Source organism: Acomys russatus, chromosome 24 (assembly GCF_903995435.1).
Source record: "Acomys russatus chromosome 24, mAcoRus1.1, whole genome shotgun sequence".
In the NCBI taxonomy this organism is placed as follows: domain Eukaryota; kingdom Metazoa; phylum Chordata; class Mammalia; order Rodentia; family Muridae; genus Acomys; species Acomys russatus.
Genome location: NC_067160.1, coordinates 7,856,937 through 7,865,894, shown reverse-complemented (window position 1 = coordinate 7,865,894; position 8,958 = coordinate 7,856,937). Strand labels below are relative to the sequence as shown.

General features: G+C 46.2%; 1 protein-coding gene across 1 annotated transcript in view; it reads left to right on the top strand.

The window, feature by feature from the left end:
• The first annotated feature begins 8,062 nt into the window (after positions 1-8,062).
• The window catches only part of Ube2e3 (ubiquitin conjugating enzyme E2 E3), a 63,107-nt gene continuing 62,211 nt past the window's right edge, over positions 8,063-8,958 (top strand). The window contains exon 1 of the mRNA XM_051167124.1: positions 8,063-8,210. The gene's annotated coding sequence lies outside the window, so the exon portion shown is untranslated. The remainder of the gene's footprint in view (positions 8,211-8,958) is intronic.

Genomic DNA, 8,958 nt, shown 5'->3' with positions numbered 1-8,958 from the left:
TGAAACTGCCACTGCTTGTGATGCAAGAAGCTCTTGTTTGGGGATATTGAGGACCTCCCTTTAAATCAACCTTTTATATTGTAAACCCTTAGAACAGAGGTGAGAGTATCATTTTTGTTTGGTGCATATTTAGCACTGTCTTTTGTGCTTTAAAATAAAAGGCCAGTATTAAGCTCGTTAAATGAATTCAGTCTTAGATATGCTAATATATTTTCTAAACACACTTTGAGGGGATTTCTGTGTGTGTGGAAGGAAAGGCCGTAAGGTAAGCCATAGTCTTCTTGTGTGCTCTGTTTTTTGAGACAAGCTCTCACTGTGTAGCCCAGACTGTCCTCAGATGCTGAGCAAGTCGCTTTATCTCGTTATCATTACAGTGGTAAATTACCCTGCCTGGGCATCACAGGCTTTTAAAAGATGCATTTCTAATAACAATGGGGAAAAAGCAAATCATGCAGATACATATGTTCTTAAATCATTGCTGTCCTAATTTTTAAAAGCACTGTGTGTGCACGACACACACACACACACACGTTAAGACTAAAAACCATATGGATTAATTCAGTTTGTTCAACATGGCTTTATTTAAGCAAGAGCATAAATCACTGGTTTTCCAGAACTGAAAACGACTTCCCTTCTCATGTCTCTGTGTCCCAATTTTGGGTACAGCACCTACAAAAGAAGGAGGGCTGGCTAGAGGGTTCAGGCTTCTGAGAGAGCTCAGCTTTGAGTGTCAGAGGCCCTCAAACAGGCTTTCTGCTCCCCACCTCACCCCTCCCTGCACCCCCTGTCCCGCCATCCGCCCTGGCCTCATCAAAATGTTTCCAAGAGACCTCTGAGCCTTCCTCGGATCTTTTGTATGACGCCAGGGGCTCCTGAGAGACTTATGGAGCAAGTGGCTTCTTCCTTTGAAAGTCAGGGCTCCTATCTATAAGCTTATTAGTGGGAACTAGAACCCATGCCACGGCTTTCTGCAAAAGCATGACGCTGAGTAAGCGGTAGAGACACTTAGACCAAATAAATACAAGTTCTCTTTCCATTAATCTTTTAAAAAGCCTCTTCAATGAGCCTCAGATTGATTGATTTTAACCTTAATTGCCAGTATTTAAGCCTTATGATACACTAAACTTAATTTCACCCACAAAGAAATCGTATTAAGAGGGCTAGGGAAGTTTTGTAGCCCTATTGTTTTTGGAAATGAAAGCAAACCTGGAGTTCAGTGTGCAAGCTCTGACTACGGCTCTATTGGAAGTGTCGTGAGAAAAGGGGACCGCACACATTATTTAGGAGGTTGCAAGGTCACATACTAAATACCCTGAACTTATGTGGGTGTACAAACCCACTGTCCTTTAATTTTCCTAGGTACTTCCATCCTCTGTGTGCTTGGCCTATGCTACTTTTTGTGAAAATGATTTTAGGCTTTGGGAGAATATTGCTTTCCTTATTACGCCACAGTGTTTCGTTCAGTTGGCTTTGAGCATGAAGGTAGCCTGCTCACTCTTCAGGGATTTATTTACTAGCTGCTACATGCCAAGCACATATATGACTCCTATGCTTACATTAGTGGGGGAAATAGTAAAGAAATAATTATACAAATAAACTATGATAAAATTATGAAAAGAGTCTGTTTTCAGTGATTGTACCAGGACTGAACTATGCCACCATAACAGAGAACGCGTCTCCTGTTACAGTGGAAGGTGAATACAAACTGTTGGAAGAAATTGATGATGCCTTGGGGGCTAGGAGAGCTATAACGGAATGGGAGAGGGAAATTGATGATGCCTTGGGGCTATGAGAAGTGTAACAGAATGAGGATAGAATTCTGAAGTCTTTGTATTTGAAACATTTATCACATTTGGGTTAGGCTAACTTGAAACTATGTCACCCAGGCAGGCCTTGAACTCACGGCAATTCTCCTGTCTCAGCATTCCAAGTGCTGGAATTAATGCCATGAACCACCAGGCCTGGTTTGTCAAGTTCTCTCTACTGTTCTGTTGGGAGCTACCTTCTGGGATCTGGGACAGTCATGTAGGGTCTCAGATCCAAACTCGGTCCGTCCTCCCCCCCCCCCCCCCCCCGCTGGAACATCCTCACTTAAATGGCATTTTCTTATTCTGCCTCAGTTGTAAAGATGCTCCTGAGGATGTAAGCAGGCTTATTGTGGCAGATTAAACTAATTTATTTACAAATGAAAGTATATTGCTTCATACTGAGTCTTTTCCTATTAGAAATCATTTGTGCAAAATAGACAAGTTAGGCAGGACCACAAGTAAGCAAGCACCTTCATCCAAAATGATTCCTTGTATGTTTCCTTCTGCATCTTTTTATACGTTTCCCCAGGTGATTGCTGCACACAGTTGTTTACTGAAGAAGAGATATACATCTATTCTGATTTTACATATGAGATACTGTAAAGCATCCCAGAAAAGTCTACATGACAGTGCTAAGACCTCAGTTAAAAAAAGGGGTGCCCAACATGTTTGGTTAGTCATTAACTGAGTAGTCTATGAACAGACCTTAGAAAAACTGCCTTGGCCACAAATAGGGATTGGTAACAATCATAGTTAGACTCCGCATCATTTTACACTCACAAGTCATTTTCTATCAAGTGAGTGAACCATATTTTACTAAAGCCTAGCCCTTATGTTGGACAGTTTCAGCGGTTTTCATTTTTGTAGAAAGCAAATTACATGGGAACAGACATTGTTAGGCATATGGCATTTAAAAATATTTTGTACTGTTTCATTAGGATATATTCCCAGAAGCAAAATCACTGGGTTAAAGGGTATGAACGTTTTTATGGCTTTAAAACCTACTGCCAAATGGCTTTCCAAAAAAGGTTCTATCAATTTACCAAGTCCTAAGTAATACAGAGGAGGGCCCGACTCACAGGGTCCTCGTGAGTATTTGGCATGACAGCTTCTAGATGTGGGATGCAAAAACGTAAAACCTCATTTTAATATACACTTCAAATATTTAAGGCAAAGATGAATATTTTTATATTCAGTTAAATAGATCTTGTTTCTAGTTTTCCTTTAATTGTATGATATTCTTACACATTTATAAAGCTACTCAGAACTATGTGGGACATGTACAAATACCGTTTCTCAGGGAAAACCGTTTTTGTAGTTTATTGTTTAAATTTTGTACGGCCATGCATAGGAAGGCACAGTGAGGACTCAGTATTTACCTGGAAGAATAGACATTTTCTCCTGTGGTGTTTGTGGCTCTATTGCTCCCGGGTCACAACTCCTCTCTTCCTATGCTAAGAATTCAATTATTCTGATTTTTTCAGAAAGTAAAGTGTTAGGAACTTTTTAAGTTTTCTGTTCAAGACAAAGGGTGACTTTGTAGCTCAGGCTGGCCTGGTAACATGGCTCCTCTTGTTTCAGTATCCAATTATAAGCTTAATCTAGAGATATGTCTGCATCATACATATAGCAACATAAATTATAGACACGCGATACAGACATATCTCTAAGTAGTCTGCTATCACATTGGTGAATAATTACTTCAACTTACTTTTAGTTAGTTACACAACCCCTTTTGCTGTGATTTTAAGCAAAGTCTCAATAGTACTTTAGTTACTCGGTTTTTTCATGATCAAAAAATGGTCTTTCATTTTTTTTCTTATATCAACTTTACTATTATGACAGTTTCTAAGACAGCCTGCCTGAATCTTCACGTTTTAATTTACATCAGAGGAGAACTAGAGACTTGTTAAAACAGCATCTGTTTTCCTAAGTTCCTGCCTGTGTCTTTATTTACACCTTGCCCCTCCCTTCTGTAAAGGGAGCAGGCACTCATTAAAGTAAAATAACAGTGAATAGTGGGGGGAAAGGTTATCTACCTCCAGCCCCAAAGGCTTAGCGCTGTGGAATACCCTTGGACATTTCTTTGTCTCGGAAGTTGTAAAAGTACAGCCCATATCCACTGAACAATAGTTGTTGTTTTTGTGCTAGTGTGCTGCTGGGCTCTGTCATGGTAAATAAGATGGACAAAAGACGGCCTGCGTTAACACTGGTTTGAAATCTGCTAATGTGTTTGTATCCACTAGCCATGTGCATCAGCGACAGCAGCAAGTTGCACGGTGTGGGTGAACCAGTTGTGTGATTGTGTTCCTGTACAATTCGTTGTGGGTCTCCCGCCTTTTCAGCGATGTTTCCCCCTTATACTCATTAGTAGATGTTTAGTAGATGCTTCCTTTCATTGCATCTCTTCTTCCTCTTTCTTTTCCTTCCTTCTTCTTCTGAGACAGTCTTGCTATGCCGTCCAGGCTAGCCATGAACTTTCTTAGTCACCAGGTCTGGCAAGATGCATTTCTTAAAACGGAGAGAGCGGTTGAAAGGTAGGACTATATTTAAGGTTTCTGTCAAAATCCCAATATTCAGCTACAGATGGTGGTACTGACCTCTCCACTCCAGGGCTCAGGAGGCGGAAGCAGGTGGAGCTCTGTAAGTTCCAGGCCAGCCAGGGCTGTATACTGAGGCCTGGTAAAATCAAACCCACCTAGAAACTCCAAACTGTTTTTTCTAAAGGGCTCATCAACTTTTATCACCTCTGAAAATGGACAAAGGGAATTTAAAAAGCCAACTTGCCAGGACTTAATCATTAGCTTTTTTCTTTTTTAAAAAGAGAGGTATCTTAGCTTAGGATTGTTGTCTGTTTTGTTTTCTTGAGAAAGGCTCTCACGGTGTCTACAGGCCTTACTGTTTCCTAAATACATACCACCATGTCCTGGATGGAATATTTCCTTCCCCTTCCCTATCTTTTATTTTCCCCCATTCTATTTCATTTTTTTCTCTTCCTGTTTTTCTTCCCTTTTCTTTCCTTTGTCCTTATCTTTTCTCCTACTTGCAAGTTTCATTTTTTTTTCTTAATAACTAAAATACATTTTTAAACCTTTTCCTGTTCCTGTCTTGAGGTGCTTACTATTTCACTGATTTGAATTCCTTAAAGAGTCCTTTTGGTACTTAACAGTGCTCAGAGTTGTCTCAAAGAAACAAAAGCAAGGCATGATCACTGTGCTCGAAACCCATGAGGCGAAGGCCAGGCTTACTGACATTCCGCCAGAGATTTCAGCTCCTCAGCAGGTTCCACACAGTATGTCCTACAGAGGCCCCAGATGCCAAGCCCTTCATTGGACCTCGGGAGGCCAAAGGCTGTGGTTGATAGAGCCTTGTGAAGCACAGCTGGGCTTGACCTGGCTTCCCAGTAAACAAGTTCGGTTCACTGACTAAGGGTAGCAGGAAAAAAGTTTACAGCCTGAAGGATACAAGTGATTGCAAAGTACTAGAAAGAGCAGGGAGTGGGGTGGAGGTGGGGGCAGGGGTGGGGTGGAGGTGGGGGCAGGGGTGGGGAAGAAAGAAAGAATGAAAAAGAAAAGATAAAGGTGAAAGAAACATTGAGAAAAGTTATAGGGTAAAAGAAACAAAAACCCATAAATCCACAGAATAGATTAGTAAGTTTGCATTTTATATTTATTGTGAGCGGTAGGTTGCCATGAGTTGAGCTTACACAATAACCCAACTCAGAAACTTTTTAAGCAACTAAAAAAATGACGGGTGTATGGGTATTTAATTAGGTAACACTGAGATCCACTGGAAGGCTGGTGGAAAGGCGTCTCCTAGAGATGTGATGTGAGCCTTACCTGCTGTCATAATTAATAACCGTATCGTTGGGTTACAATGTCTGGTGAACGAGGAGAGGGCGTGGTTGTGGTGATGGCCATTGCTCTGGATGCAGTCCTTGTTCTTCTATCTGATCCTCTTAGGATGGTGAAAGGCTGGCAGGACCCCTTATTAATTGGGGGGGGGGGGAAGGGAGGGAGGGAGGGTGAGAGACTGAGACAGAGAGAAGCAGAGAGATACAAAGAAAAACACAGAGAGAGAACACTCATCACGTAGCTGATGTCTGCTTCTTGGTTCTCTTTCGAGGCACCGTGAGGGAAAGTCATTATGTACATATTTAGGGGATGATTTGCATTAGTTTAGATCTACATACTAGCTGAAGTGGTTATGCATCATGATGATCCCTAATTTCAAACACAGACAAGAAATGACCAAGTAAGTACAAGCAGGGTGTCTTGAGAGAAAGGACAAGTCATAACTTAAGAGCTGCTCCTGGGTCAGGGAGGTGACATCATGGTACTTTGAAAGACAGCTAAAAATAGCCCTTGGACATCCCTGTTGGTAGCTGAGTACAAGGCTCTGTGGCACCGGCGCTTCTCTCTCTAACCTTGCATATCCCTCCAGTGTCTTCCTTTTGACACTTCCTTTTGACAACGTGGAAAGTATTACATGTCTATTACATTGTTCTGTTTCTTGCTTTCTTTTCTTTCGGCTGGTGCTAGCGATCCAATCCAGGCCCTTGAGCATGTGAGCAGGCACTGTATTACTATTTCTGAGCTAGATTTCTCCAACCAGCTTCCAGATATTTCGCCAAGAACGCTGTCTTTACTGTGTGTTATCTTCTCCCGGCCTACTGATGCCTCCAGGCTCAGTCCAGTATAACTTCTCTTGGTTCAAGGCCATCGTCACAACTTCCAAACCACATTAATAACCCCAGTTGTTAGGGGTTTTAGTTTTTAGCTTTAAACAAGCCCCTAGTACACACAAGGTTGTCATGTAACTGGATACAACTCTACTTTGTACACAGTAATTCCCGTGCTATAGAAAGGCTGCTTCGGAACCAGTTAGTTTTGAACTGGCAGCTAATACTGCTCCAGTGTCATTTTCTATCTCCCGCAATACAGTGCTCAGTCTTTATCTATTTTCTCTCTGCCCAGCTACAAACTGAGCAGTCAGTACAAGTGCTCTGCCAACCGCTTACGGATTTGGTAGTTCCCAAATATTCTGAGGGCCTGGACTCCAGGAATCCAAATTCACCTAGTTTTTGCCAACTATTACCCTTTAGGCCTTCAGGCAATTTCTAGAGGATTGAATCTCCCTCAGAACCTCACCTTTTCCACACAGCCCAGGAGGCTGCAACCCCAGCAACGCCCAAACTCCCAGCTGGCTGGCTGCTCTAGTGTCTGCCACATGCTGTAAATTTGGGAACTTTCTGACTCAGGCCCTGTGCACGCTTTCAGTCTAATCCAAGTGTTGGTGCGTTGATGTACACACAGATCACGAGCTCACACTTGGTTCTAAGTGGAACAGCCTTTCTTCTTCCCATCAGGGTGAAAGTTAGTAATGGGGTCTGCTTCCCCACACGGAGCTCCTGCAGGGAAGGAGGCCAGAGGAGGCTTGCGTCTCGACACACAGATTGTGAAAGAAATCTGTGTGTCCAGCATATAGCCGCTTTGGGTAAGTTCACTGAATATGTGTCTTTGGAAAGCTACAGACGTGATTTACAGTTTTGACTAGCTTTTTACCCAAGCTTTTCTATTTTCAGGAAAAATGTATTGGCTCCTCTTTTCTCTCTCTCTCTCTCTCTCTCTTGAACACTGGCTCATCTCTCATGGCCCCACCATTCCAGCGCCTTCCGTGAACTCACCCTCCCAGCACCCCTGCCCCTGGACACTTGTGGGAGAGGAAGGCACAAATTCCTGTGAGGTTCCATCACTGCAACACGTTCTCAGGAGCCGCAAACAGGAAGTTTCTGTACTTCTGTCTAGTTTGTGCTTGGGGCAAAACTGGCCTCCACTCGAAGATGCCGCAAAAAGAAAGGCAGGAGTAAAGCAACCTTCGTTACCCCTATCGAAAACTTTTTATGAAGACACTGTCACAGATCCATCCTGGGCTCCCCTACCCAGAACAGGAGGCTCATCAAGCTCAAGAACAGGGCAGAGGCGGCCGCCAGCCAGGGATGTCAGGTTCTAGCCCCTCAGACTTCCTTACTCCACGGTCCACATCTTGAGCGGGACATTTAAAAAAAAAAACCAAAAAAAAAAAAAAAAAACCGGTTCCGGACTTTTAAGTTTCTAAAGCGTCCGGAGGGCAGTCCCCTTTGGCCGTGACATTGCAGGATGGGAGACAGAGATTAGCTGAGGTTGCCTCCGCCCCCCCCATCCCCAGCCCCCCCACCTCAAAATCCTCTCCACCTCCCCTCAGAGCCTAGGACTTCACCTTGCCACTTCCTTCAGCTCACAGAGGGGCCAGGAGCAGCTTTGCTTTGCCTGCGTGCTTGGCCTCCTCAATAACACTATTCATCTCCTGCCTCCCGGGGCACCGGGGGAAGCCCCAGCCACGCGCCCAGGGCTCTCCGCTCAGGTACGGGATCTCCCCGGGTAACCGCGGGAGCGCCCTCGCCCCCCTCCCGGATCTCAGGGGCGGGTAATCCAATGGGCAGCGTCGCCCGGGGGGAGGCGGGCTCAGGCCGGAAGCCACCCGCGGCCCCGCGAGACCGCGCCCCCCACCGCCTCCTCCTCCCTCCAGGACGAGCTCGGCGGCTAAGGGCGCAGGGGCCAGCCCGCCGGTCCCCGCCGCGCTCTTTGTCCCGGCCGCGCGCGGGCGGGCGGACGCGTGCGCATCTACCATCCGACACCCCCTCTTTCCCTCCCCAGTGCCCCCCCCTCCTCCCCGCGCAAACCCGGTGGAAGGGAGGCTCAGCGGGGGCGCGCGCACGCGGGGGCGCGCGCGAGCAGCTCGCACTCCCCCCTCCCCCCTCCACCAGGCAAGCGGCGAGCACGCGCGCCGCCGCGCCCGCCCCTCCCCCGCTCGCTCGCTCGCTCGGAACTTGCTGACTGCGCGGCCGGGAGGAGCCGAGCCGAGCCGAGCGGGGCGGCGGGAGGCTGAGCGCGCGGGGGGCTCCCGCGTCCCTGCGCCTCGGCCGGCGGAGCGCCCACCCCACCGTGGCTCCCGGAGCGCGGGGCGGCGCCACCCTCCGGCCGCAGCGCGGCACTGCACGGCCGCCTGCGACTTTCGATGTTCCACACTCCCCGGCCGGAGCCTCGGCGCTCGGCGGCGGCTTTTTTTTTTCCCCTCCCTGTTTTCTCCCCCCCACCCCCTCCCGTGGTTC